The 13,264-nt window shown below is 42.6% G+C and overlaps 1 protein-coding gene across 1 annotated transcript in view; it reads right to left on the bottom strand.

Annotated features, from left to right (window-relative positions):
* LOC106561902 (protein kinase C-binding protein NELL1) overlaps positions 1-13,264 on the bottom strand; it is a 527,033-nt gene that overhangs the window by 286,323 nt on the left and 227,446 nt on the right. The gene's annotated exons all lie outside the window — the stretch shown is intronic.

Below are 13,264 nucleotides of genomic sequence, written 5' to 3'. Positions count from 1 at the left end.
TTGGAAAATGGCTGTGTGGCTATTTTTGTCTATGTACTCTAATAACATAAACTAATGTTTTCCTTTCGCTGTAAAGCCTTTTTGAAATCGGACAATGTGGTTACATTAAGTAGAGGTGTATCTTTAAAATGGTGTAAAATAGTCGAATGTTTGAGAAATTGAAATTATGATATTTTTGCTGTTTTTTATTTCGTGCCATGCTATTTCACTGGCTGTTGAATAGTGTTGGACGGTCACGTCCCACCTAGGCCAGAGAAGTTAATAACCAACGTTTTGTATTGAAAATACAACACAGGGACACTCAAAGTAGATACTAAATTAATGATCCTTTATCGTCAGCACACTGGAGAGGTTCCAACAAACTTGATGCACCATAGTCTGTCAGTAGCTTTGATGGGCAGTCCCTTAGTTCCCTTATATACTGGTTAAAGATGCTTTACATAGGCATAGTTCATTGGGTTGGTTCCGTGATATGTCTGGCACCGTCTCCTAAACACGTGTACAGTTGAAGTCGGAAGTTTACATACACTTAGGTTGGAGTCATTAAAACTCGTTTTTCAACCACTCCACAAATTTCTTGTTAACAAACTATAGTTTTGGCAAGTCCGTTGGGACATCTACTTTGTGCATGACACAAGTAATTTTTCCAACAATTGTTTACAGACAGATTATTTCACTTATAATTCACTGTATCACAATTCCAGTGGGTCAGAAGTTTACATACACTAAGATGACTGTTCCTTTTAGCAGCTTGGAAAATTCCATAAAATTATGTCATGGCTTTAGAAGCTTCTGATAGGCTAATTGACATCATTTGAGTCAATTGGAGGTGTACCTGTAGATGTATTTCAAGGCCTACCTTCCAACTCAGTGCCTCTTTGCTTGACATCATTGGAAAATCAAAAGAAATCAGCCAAGACCTCAGAAAATAAATTGTAGACCTCCACAAGTTTGGTTCATCATTGGGAGTAATTTCCAAATGCCTGAAGGTACCACATTCATCTGTACAAACAATAGTATGCAAGTATAAACACCATGGAACCACGCAGCCGCCATACCGCTCAGCATGGAGACACGTTCTGTCTCTTAGAGATGAACGTACTTTGGTGCGAAAAGTGCAAATCAATCCCAGAACAACAGCAAAGGACCATGTGAAGATGCTGGAGGAAACAGGTACAAAATAATCTATATCCACAGCAAAACGAATCCTATATCGACATAACCTGAAAGGCCACTCAGTAAGGAAGAAGCAACTGCTCCTAAACCGCCATAAAAAAGCCAGACTACGGTTTGCAACTGCACATGGGGACAAAGATCGTACTTTTTGGAGAAGTGTTCTCTGGTCTCATGAAACAAAAATATATATTTTTGGCCATTATGAACATCGTTATGTTTGGAGGAAAAAGGGGGAGGCTTGCCGAAAAACACCATCCCAACCGTGAAGCACGGGGTGGCAGCATCGTGGTGTGGGGGTGCTTTGCTGCAGAAGGGACTGGTGTACTTCACAAACTAGATGGCATCATGATGGAGGAAATGTATGTGGATATATTGAAGCAATATCTCAAGACATCAGTCAGAAAGTTAAAGATTGGTCACAAATGGGTCTTCCAAATGGACAATGACCCCAAGCATACTTCCAAAGTAGTGTCAAAATGGTTTTAGGACAACAAAGTCAAGGTATTAGAGTGGCCATCACAAAGCCCTGACCTCAATCCTATAGAAAATGTGTGGGCAGAACTGAAAAAGCATGTGCGAGCAAGGAGGCCTTACAAACCTGATATTATTCTGACATTTCACCTTCTTAAAATAAAGTGGTGATCCTAACTGACCTAAGACAGGGTTAAATGTCAGGAATTGTGAAAAACTGAGTTTAAATGTATTTGGCTAAGGTGTATGTAAACTTCCGACTTCAACTGTATGTGACAAATACAATTTGATTCGAATTGTATTTGTTATATACATTTACAATGCATTCATTAAGCTTGAATGAGAGCAACACCTGTGTCACTTTAGAGAAAGACCTCGGCAAGAGGAGAGATAAACAACAGAGTAGATCACAAACGTGCCCACGCACACAAACACACTATGCTCATACTCAACTCTGGCTTTGTTGCTGGCACACACACAGAAACACACACACATGCCACAGCGAATAATCAGCCGACATCAGTGATGAGTGTGGAATGGAAGTGAAAGTGTTTGGTCAGTGATGTGGCTGCCTCTTGGGAGTTTATGGGAGTCCTGATGATATGGGAGTCCTGACCATACATTGCCTCTATTGATCAGCAGGTAATACAGCCTGAAGCGAGAGAGGGAGGGGTGGAGGGGAAAGGGGAGGATGAATGTAAGAGAGAGCAAGAAATAGAGAGGGGGGGTGGGGGGTGGGGGTTTGTACGGAAGAGAGAGAGAGGTAGAGAAAAGGAGAGCTAAAGGCCACACAGTGACTCGACAACCAAGACACCTCAGGCAAAGGGGACATTCCCTCGCCAATGTGATGCATCTATTTCAATTAGCTCTATATATGTGGAGATTATTAGATCACAATGCCTCTTCGGAGTAATAGTGTAGCCCTACCGTAGACAATATGTGCTTCATACAAGATGATTGTGTCACGTCCGTCTGAAGGAGGAGACCAAGGCGCAGCGTGCGTATCGTTCCACATCTTTATTATATTGTGAAACTAGCCAAACAAACTATAAACAAACAACAAACCGTGACGACAGAGGTGCAACATGCACTAACTCAAAATAATCTCCCACAAACACAGGTGGGAAAATTAAATATGATCCCCAATTAGAGACAACGATGACCAGCTGCCTCTAATTGGGAATCATACAAAAACCCCAACATAGAAAAACTAGAAACTAGAACACAACATAGAAAGTTTAAACTAGATTAAAAAAACAGTCACGCCCTGACCTACTCTACCATAGAAAATAAGAGCACTCTATGGTCAGGACGTGACAGATTGATTTATGTAGAATGGAGAAGTGAATGCAGTCCTTCTGGCAAATGATGAATGTAAAGTCTCTGCGTGAGTGTGTGCCTGTATGCTTGAGTGCATGTGTGTTCGTGCAAATATGTGTGTCCAACTCGCGGAAATTCCACTCTTGACCACTGGGGGTATAAGGCCCTCTCCCTTCCTTGATTCAAGCAAATCTGACCACAACTCCATTTTGCTCCTCCCCGCCTACAAAAAAATATTCAAGAGAGAAATTCCTGTGGTCAGGTCTGTAATGCTCGTCTGACCAATCATACTCCATGCTCTGTTTTGATCATGTGGACTGCAATATGTTCCGGGGCATCTCTGGGAATAACATCAATGAATACACCAACTCAGTCACTGGTTTCATAAAAAAATGCATAGATGATCTGATACCGATGGTGTCTTCCAAAACTCACCCGAATCAACAATCTGAACAACCCGAATCAACAATCCTGACTTGTCGGGAAACTGAAGGAGAGATATGCTGCTTATTGTAAGGTTCTGCTTTTCTTTTCTTAGTCAAACTTGTGTTTTTTTTCTTTGTGTCCTTGAACGTAGACCTGTTTCATTGTGTTCTGGAACGTAGCCCTGTCTTTCATTTCTGTTCATTGATTTCACCTGTGTTCCTTTCTCATCAGCTCCCCATTTAGTTCAGTTCTTTCTGTTTGAATGGTTGTGAGGTATTGTTTGTTTTTGACTGCCTACCTGTGGTTGACCATTGCCTGCCTGAGACCACGATTCCTGCCTTCTGTGAAGGCGTAATAAACATCTGCCGCGCACTGCGTGTGAATCTACACTTTTTTCTCCCTGAGTATTCATTACACTTATAAACAAGGCAAGATGACCGGGTATTATATGATTAAACAGTTCAAATACAACCTACGCAGATCGATCAAGATTGCGATAAGAAAGTATAGGGACAAAGTGGAGGAGCAATTCAGAGGAGCGAATGTGGCAGGTGCTTCTATAAATCATGGATTACAATAAGAAAACCTGTCACGTCGCGGACACCAACGCCGCATTCATTACCTTACGAGCTAAACACCTTTTTCTCACGCTTCGAGCATAACATTTCTGAGCTACCGAGGAGAGCACCTGAGGACAACGAGGTCTACAAGGTTACGGTCTCCACGGAGGATGTATGCAAGTCATTCAAGCGTGTTAACCCTTACAAGGCTTCCGGCCCAGACGTCATCCCTTGCCGCACCCTCAGAGCATGTGCTGACCAGCTAGCTGTTGTACTGCACACTGCCCTCACCCACCTGGACAAAAGGAAAGTATACGTGTGGATGCTGTTCATTGACTATGGTTCGGTCTTCAATAACATAGTGTCCTCAAAGGTCAACACAAAGCTCATGGCCATGAGACTCAACTCCTCCCTATGCAACTGGGTCCTTGACTTGCTGACGGTAGGAAACATTACCTCCTCCACACTGATCCTCAACAAGAAGGCCCGACAAGGATGCGTCCTCAGTCCCCTCCTGCACTCCCTGTATACCCACGACTGCGTGGCCTCACACAGTTCCAACTCCATCATCAAGTTTGCTGACAACATGAAGGTAGTAGGCCTAGTTGCCTATAGAAAGGTAGGCACTCTGACAGTGTGGTGCCAGGTAAACAACCTCTTCCTCAACATCAGCAAAACAAAGGAGCTAACTGTGGACTTCAGGAAGAACTAGGCTGGGCACTCCCCTATCCTCATTAACGGGGCCACCGTTGATGAACTTAATGTTCATCGGCGTACACATTGCTGAGGAGCCAAAATGGTCAAACCATATGGTCTACGTGGTAAAGAAGGCACGACATTGACTCTTGAACCTCAGGAGACTGAAGAAATGTAGCCTGTCCCTGGGGGCCCTCACAGTGTTCTACACAAGCACCATTGAGAGCATACTGTTGGGCAGCATCACAGCCTAGTACGGGAACTCCACCACCGCTGACTGCAAGGCTCTACAGAGGGTGGTACGCTCAGCCGAACGCACCATTGGGTGCACACTGCCTGCTGTCCAGGACACCTACAACACCAGGTGTTGCAGGTGTTGCAGGAAGGTGTTGCAGGAAGGCCAAGAACATCATCAAGGCCTCCCAAGCCTCCTGAGCCATGGCCTGTTCTCCCCGCTTCCATCACTCAGACACAGGCAGTATAGGAGCATCATGGCAAAAACTGTCAGACTGGCCAATAACTTCTACCCCCATACCATCAGGTTGCTGAATAGCCAACACTACACACCTGCTCCCCCTGTCCCCCTCCTGCCCCAGGACTCCCAACCCGCCTGTTGCCCTCCTAATGACATTCCCTCTGGGACACACTACTCCACCCCCATGGACATTTACCCTGCCCCCACCCCACAATGGACATGTATCATTGTCACAGTTGTAAATATGTATATATTATTGTTTCATTCAGTTCTCTTATTGACCTGCATTGTTGGAGCTTAATTACCCTGCAATTAAATCTGTGACCCTGTGCATGTGACTAATAAACTCATCTAATCTAATCTCTCTCTCCTCAACAGTCTTTACTCTGCCTCCACCCCAATGGACATTTATTTATTCATCACTGCCACAGTTATGTACATATTGTGGCATACAGCAGGTCAGCCACCAGGAGGAGACTCATCGAGGCCTGGTGACAGACGGAGTATACATCACGAGGCGATGGCTCCATCTGTTGGACGTGCCAGGTCTCGATGGGCTCTCCGGCCAGGACTAATTGGGGCTGATTGTGAGTTGGTGAGTAATCAAGGGGAGAGAGTGGGGGAAGAAAGGACTCCTGTATAGTTGGGGACGGTTGCAGAGGTAATAGGAGTGAGTTCAGTTTTTGATCCCCACAGGATACAGCAAGACCCAGAGCCAAGAAGACGATATCCCAGAGAGGGTCTCATGGGGGAGATCTAATCTTTTCTTTTGATTCTTCTGATGAACTATTATTTTAATAAACACAGTTGAAACTGAGCTAATCCTACTCTGTCCTTGTCTGATCTGTGTAAACGTTTTGACCCAATCCCCTGGTCTGCCACAATATATAGTGGTAAACTCAGCAAAAATAAGAAATATCCCTTTTTCAGGACCCTGTCTTTCAAAGATAATTCATAAAAATCCAAATAACTTCACATATCTTCATTGTAAAGCGTTTAAGGACTGTTTCCAATGCTTGTTCAATGAACCATAAACAATTAATGAACATGCACCTGTGGAATGGTCGTTAAGCTCTTACATCTAGACGTTCCGCTAGCGGAACACCTGCTCCAATATCCAATGATAGGCGTGGCGCGAATGACAAATTCCTCTAAAATACAAAAACTTCAATTTTTCAAACATATGACTATTTCACAGCATTTTAAAGACAAGACTCTCCTTTATCTAACCACACTGTCCGATTTCAAAAAGGCTTTACAGCGAAAGCAAAACATTAGATTATGTCAGCAGAGTACCCAGCCAGAAATAATCAGACACCCATTTTTCAAGCTAGCATATAATGTCACAAAAAACAAAACCACAGCTAAATGCAGCACTAACCTTTGATGATCTTCATCAGATGACACACCTAGGACATTATGTTATACAATACATGCATGTTTTGTTCAATCAAGTTCATATTTATATCAAAAACCAGCTTTTTACATTAGCATGTGACGTTCAGAACTAGCATACCCCCCGCAAACCTCCGGTGAATTTACTAAATTACTCACGATAAACGTTCACAAAAAGCATAACAATTATTTTAAGAATTATAGATACAGAACTCCTTTGTGCAATCGAGGTGTCCGATTTTAAAATAGCTTTTCGGTGAAAGCACATTTTGCAATATTCTGAGTAGATAGCCCAGCCATAACGGCTAGCTATTTAGACACCCACCAAGTTTAGCCCTGACCAAAGTCAGATTTACTATTAGAAAAGTTTGATTACCTTTGGTGTTCTTCGTCAGAATGCACTCCCAGGACTGCTACTTCAATAACAAATGTTGGTTTGGTTCAAAATAATCCATAGTTATATCCAAACAGCGACATTTTGTTCGTGCGTTCAAGACACTATCCGAAGTGTAAATAAGGGTCACGAGCATGGCGCATTTCGTGACAAAAGATTTCTAAATATTCCATTACCGTACTTCGAAGCATGTCAACCGCTGTTTAAAATCAATTTTTATGCCATTTTTCTCATAAAAAAGCGATAATATTCTGACCGGGAATCTGCGTTTAGGTAAACAGACGAAAGAAAATAAAGCATGGGGGTCGACGCGGGCACGCGCCTGAGTCTCACAGTACTGTAACCAGCCACTACCCAAAACGCGCTACTTTTTTTCAGCCAGAGCCTGCAAAGCCACGATTCAGCTTTTTGACGCCTTCTGAGAGCCCATGGGAGCCGTAGGAAGTGTCACGTAACAGCAGAGATCCTCTGTAATGGATAGAGATAGTCAAGAAGGGCAAGAAATTGTCAGACAGGGCACTTGGAATCTTCTCAGGTTTTGGCCTGCCAAATGAGTTCTGTTATACTCACAGACACCATTCAAACAGTTTTAGAAACTTTGGAGTGTTTTCTATCCAAAGCTAATACTTATATGCATATTCTAGTTTCTGGGCAGGAGTAATAATCAGATTAAATCGGGTATGTTTTTTATCCGGCTGTGAAACTACTGCCCCCTAGCCATAACAGGTTATGACACTAACAGCGTACAGACGGTAGGCAATTAAGGTCACAGTTATGGAAACTTAGGGCACTAAAGAGGCCTATCTACTGACTCTGAAAACACCAAAAGAAAGATGCCCAGGGTCCCTGCTCATCTGCGTGAATGTGCCTTTGGCATGCTCCAAGGAGGCATGAGGACTGCAGATGTGGCCAGGGCAAAAAATTGCAATGTCCGTATTGTGAGACGCCTAAGACAGCGCGACAGGGTGGACAACTGATCGTCCTCGCAGTGGCAGACCACGTGTAACAACACCTGCACAGGATTGGTACATCCGAACACCACACCTGCGGGACATGTACAGGATGGCAACAACAAATGCCCGAGTTACACCAGGAACGCACAATCCCTCCATCAGTGCTCAGACTGTCCGCAATAGGCTGAGAGAGGCTGGACTGAGGGCTTGTAGGCCTGATGTAAGGCAGGTCCTCACCAGACATCACCGGCAACAACGTCACCTATGGGCACAAACCCACCGTCGCTGGACCAGACAGGACTGGCAAAAAGTGCTCTTCACTGACTAGTTGCGGTTTTGTCTCACCTGGGGTGATGGTCGGATTCACGTTTATCGCCGGTGGAATGAGCATTACACCGAGGCCTGTACTCTGGAGCGGGATCGATTTGAAGGTGGAGGGTCCGTCATGGTCTGGGGCGGTGTGTCACAGCATCATCAGACTGAGCTTGTTGTCATTGCAGGCAATCTCAATGCTATGCGTTACAGGGAAGACATCATTCTCCCTCATGTGGTACCCTTCCTGCAGGCTCATCCTGACCTAACCCTCCAGCATGACAATGCCACCAGTCATACTGCTCGTTCTGTGAGTGATTTCCTGCAAGACAGGAATGTCAGTGTTCTGCCATGGCCAGCGAAGAGCCCGGATCTCAATCCCATTGAGCACATCTGGGAGCTGTTGGATGGGAGGGTGAGGGCTAGGGCCATTCCCGTCCGGGAACTTGCAGGTGCCTTGGTGGAAGAGTGGGGTAACATCTCACAGCAATAACTGGCAAATCTGGTGCAGTCCATGAGGAGGAGATGCACTGCAGTACTTAATGCACACCCCCCCCCCCCCCCCCCTTTGTTCAGGGACCCATTATTCAATTTATGTTAGTCACATGTCTGTGGAACTTCTTCAGTTTATGTCTCAGTTGTTGAATCTTGTTATGTTAATACAAATATTTACATGTTAAGTTTGCTGAAAATAAACATAGTTGACAGTGAGAGGGACGTTTCTTTTTTTGCTGAGTTTATTTCTGTTGTTTTTTGTTACCATTTTCATTATATTATTTCACTTAGTCCAGTATGTTGGAGCTTGAAGCGTAAGATTTTCACTTTTTTTACGTGAATATTAAACACTAAACACTAAATATTACATCTAAATCTGAATCTCTCTCTCTCAGCTAGTGAGAATGATGTGGAAAAGCACAGCCTCTGGATGCATATGCCTAATGGAATCCTATTCCCTACATAGTGCACTATGCAGGGAATAGGATGCCATTTGGGATGCATCCTCTGAGAGGGCTCAACATGTTTTATTTAAAGTCATTATCTCACCCTCACCGAGCCACTCTACTCCACTTGATGGAAGAAACTACCACTAGTCTATTCACCTGCTATCGTCTTTCTCTGTCACACCCGTTCTGTATTTATTCACCTTGATCTCTCTCAATTTCTCTTGCTCTCCCAATTTTTATCTGTCTCTCTCACCCTCTAGCGCTCTCTAAAATATTTTCTCTCTTTGTAAATCTTTCTCCCTCTCTCAATTTGTATCTTGCTCTCTCTACATGTCTTACCATCTCTCCTGCTGGAGGAGACTATAGGGTCTATTTTCCCCATTTTCTATCTGAGGAAGCAGAGGAGAGAATGGCAGCAGAGAAGAACATGTAGGGAATGGCAGCACAGGAGAGGAGAGAATGGAGAGAACGGCAGGGGAACAACTGGAGAAGTGTCACAGCTCCCCAGGCTACCTGAGGATTCAGCCAACCTTAACAACTACAACAATAACAGCCTCGTTTCATCTCCCAGATAAACATTTGGAATGTTTTAATAAGCACTTAATGCAGGGACGGACAGGGACTAGACATCGTTCTGGGCACTAATTAACACAACGGCAAATGTTCTATTTCTTGAGGCAGGCCCCCATTATTAGTCAAATAATGATAATTCTGTGGTCAAACCGCAATTTAGACAGTCCCAATGGGCTAAAAATCAGCCAACCTGGCATTTGCCGGAACTGCCTTATGGCTATGGTTTAGATACAGTATCTGATCATATAGAGAACTACTGTACGCTACTCCAAGAGAACCTTATTGTAACCCTCTCTACACTGCAAATGCTGACAAGTGTTCTAACCTAAATATGTTTTGTACACTGTGCAAAATGTAGACATTGTAGAAATCGTTGTTGTTACTTTTTTAAAGTAAAGCCAACTTATTTGATTATAGAGATTTGGCCTTTATGCTTTAAAAAAAGCTATAGCATAAGCTGTGAATAAGTGGTTGTAATAAATATATACAGTACCAATCAAAAGATTGGACACACCTACTCATTCAAGGGTTTTTCTTTATGTTTTAATATTTTCTACATTGTATAATAATAGTGAAGACATCAAAACGATGAAATAACACATATGGAATCATGTAGTAACCAAAAAAGTGTTAAACAAATACAAATATATTTTAGAATTTGATTCTTCAAAGTAGCCACCCTTTGCCTTGATGACAGCTTTGCACACTCTTGGCATTCTCTCAACCAGCTTCATGAGGAATGCTTTTCCAACAGTCTTGAAGGAGTTCCCACATATGCTGAGCACTTGTTGGCTGCTTTTCCTTCACTCTGCGGTCCAAATCCCAAACCATCTCAATTGGGTTGAGGTTGGGTGATTGTGGAGGCCAGGTCATCTGATGCAGCAATCCATCACTCTCCTTCTTGGTCAAATAGCCCTTACACAGCCTGGAGGTGTGTTGGGTCCTATTGAAAAACAAATTATAGTCCCATTAAGCGCAAACGAGATGGGATGGCATATCATTGCAGAATGCTGTGGTAGCCATGCTGTTTAAGTTTGCCTTGAATTCTAAATAAATCACTGAAGTGTCACCAGCAAAGCACTCCCACACCATCACACCTCCTACTCCATGCTTCACGGTGGGAATCACACAGAGATCATCCGTTCACCTACTCTGCATCTCACAAAGCGGTTGGAACCAAACATTTCAAATTTGTAATCATCAGACCAAAGGATAGAATTCCACGGGTCTAATGTCCATTGCTCGTCTTTCTTGTCCCAAGCAAGTCTTTTCTTCTTATTGGTGTCCTTTAGTAGTGGTTTCTTTGCAGCAATTCGACCATGAAGGCCTCTAAACAGTCGATGTTGATATGTGTCTGTCACTTGAACTCTGAAGCATTTATTTGGGCTGCAATTTCTTCCTTTCCTGTGGTGGTCCTCATGAGAGGTAGTTTAATCATAGCGCTTGATGGTTTTTGCAACTGCACTTGAAGAAACTTTCAAAGTTCTTGAAATTTTCCTGATTGACTGATCTTCATGTCTTAAAGTAATGATCGACTGTCGTTTCTCTTTGAGCTATTCTTGCCATAATATGGACTTGGTCTTTTAATAAATAGAGCTTTTCTTCTGTATACCCCCCTACCATGTCATAACACAACACAACTGGCTCAAATGCATTAAAAAGGAAAGCAATTCCACAAATTAACAAGGCACACTTGTTAATTGAAATACATTCCAGGTGACAACCTCAGGAAGCTGGTTGAGAGAAAGCCAAGAGTGTGCAAAGCTGTCATCAAGGCAAAGGGTGACTACTTTGAAGAATCTCAAATATAAAATAATTTGTTTAACACTTTTTTAGTTACTACATGATTCCATATGTGTTTTTTCATCGTTTTGATATCTTCACTATTAATCTACAATGTAGAAAATAGTAAAAATAAAGAAAAACCACTATAATGGGTAGGTGTGTCCAAACTTTTAACTGGTACAGTAGGTATGATTGAATTTCCAGCACATTTCCTGAACCAAATCAATCTCTGAACACAGCAAATCAAATCCCCTCCTCCCTCATCCACAGTCACACCTTGAATGCTTCTAGTTTTCTAGGCCATCTGTCTCTGCTCTTTCTTCCCATCAACTCTAACTTAAACACTGCTGCACCTTAGACTGGAGCTAGACAGCTACTGCTTCAACTGCCTGAATATATTTTCAGGCAGACTGCCTGAAACCAAGATGATATAGAGCAGTCTTTAACCCCTGTGCGGCCGGACATCCAGCGAAAAATCATATCGCCATTAGCATAACAAAATGTAATAATTTAAAAAAGTAAAACAAATATTCAAATTATATCGTTTTATAGATACACCTCTCCTGAATCGAACCACGTTGTCCGATTTCAAAAATGCTTTACAGCAAAAGCAAAACATTAGATTATGTTAGAGGAGTATATCGTAAAAGTAGCCACATAGCCATTTTCCGACCAACCACATGCATCACAAATAACCAAAAAACAGCTAAATGCAGAACTAACCTTTGACAATCTTCATCAGATGACACACCTAGGACATCATGTTACACAATACATGCATTCTTTAGTTCGATAAAGGTCATATTTATATATAAAAACAGCATTTTACATCGGTGCGTAACGTTGACTAACTATTTTCCCTCAAATTTACTAAATTACTATTCGAAAACATTTTTAAAATGTAATATTGTCATTCTAAGATTTATAGATGAATATCTCTTGAAAGCACCTGTAATGCCAGATTTAAAAATAACTTTACTGGGTAATCACACTTTGCGATAAAAGGGGATGCGATACTCAGAACAACAGGCTAGCAATAGCAATAGGCTAGCCATCTTGGAACAATCGCATATTACATCTAGTCTTGTATACTATTGTCAATAATCCCTTACCTTTGGTTGTCTTCATCAGAAAGCACTTCCAGGAATCCCAAGTCCACAACAAATGTATTTTCGTTCGAAAAAATGACTCCTTTATGTTCCAAGAGCTTGTTCTTGTTAGCGCGTCTGAAGGCTGATCCAAATGCTTCGTCGGCCACGGGACAGCCATTTCGAGAAAATGCATTTTTTCCCCATTTAGGTTCGTTCAAACATGTCAAACGTTGTATAACATAAATCTTCAGGGCGTTTTTCAACAAGAGAGCCAATAAGATTCGAGGGGGACGATTGCATTGTGTTTCAAAACGTTTCGAAAGGGGAGGGTAACCAGGGGCGCCGGCGTCATAATGGTGATGGCCCTCTCCGTGTGACCACGTTCCACAGCGTCTCATTCATTCAATTTTAACAGTAGAAGGCTCAAACCAATTTGTGAAGACTGGGGACATCTAGTGGAAGCAATAGGAAGTGCTCAATGAACCATAGCTCACGGTGTGATTAATAGGCAACGTGATGAAGTTGAGTTCACAATTCAGAATTCCACTTCCTGTTTCCATCTGTCTCGGGGTTTTGACTGCCATATGAGTTCTGTTATACTCACATACACCATTCAAACAGTTTTAGAAACTTTAGGGTGTTTTCTATCCAAAGCCTATAATGATATGCATATTCTAGTTACTGGGCAGGAGT

This window comes from Salmo salar, chromosome 11, assembly GCF_965601325.2.
Source record: "Salmo salar chromosome 11, fSalSal1, whole genome shotgun sequence".
Classification (NCBI taxonomy): Eukaryota; Metazoa; Chordata; class Actinopteri; order Salmoniformes; family Salmonidae; genus Salmo; species Salmo salar.
This window is presented reverse-complemented; position numbering and strand designations above follow the sequence as displayed.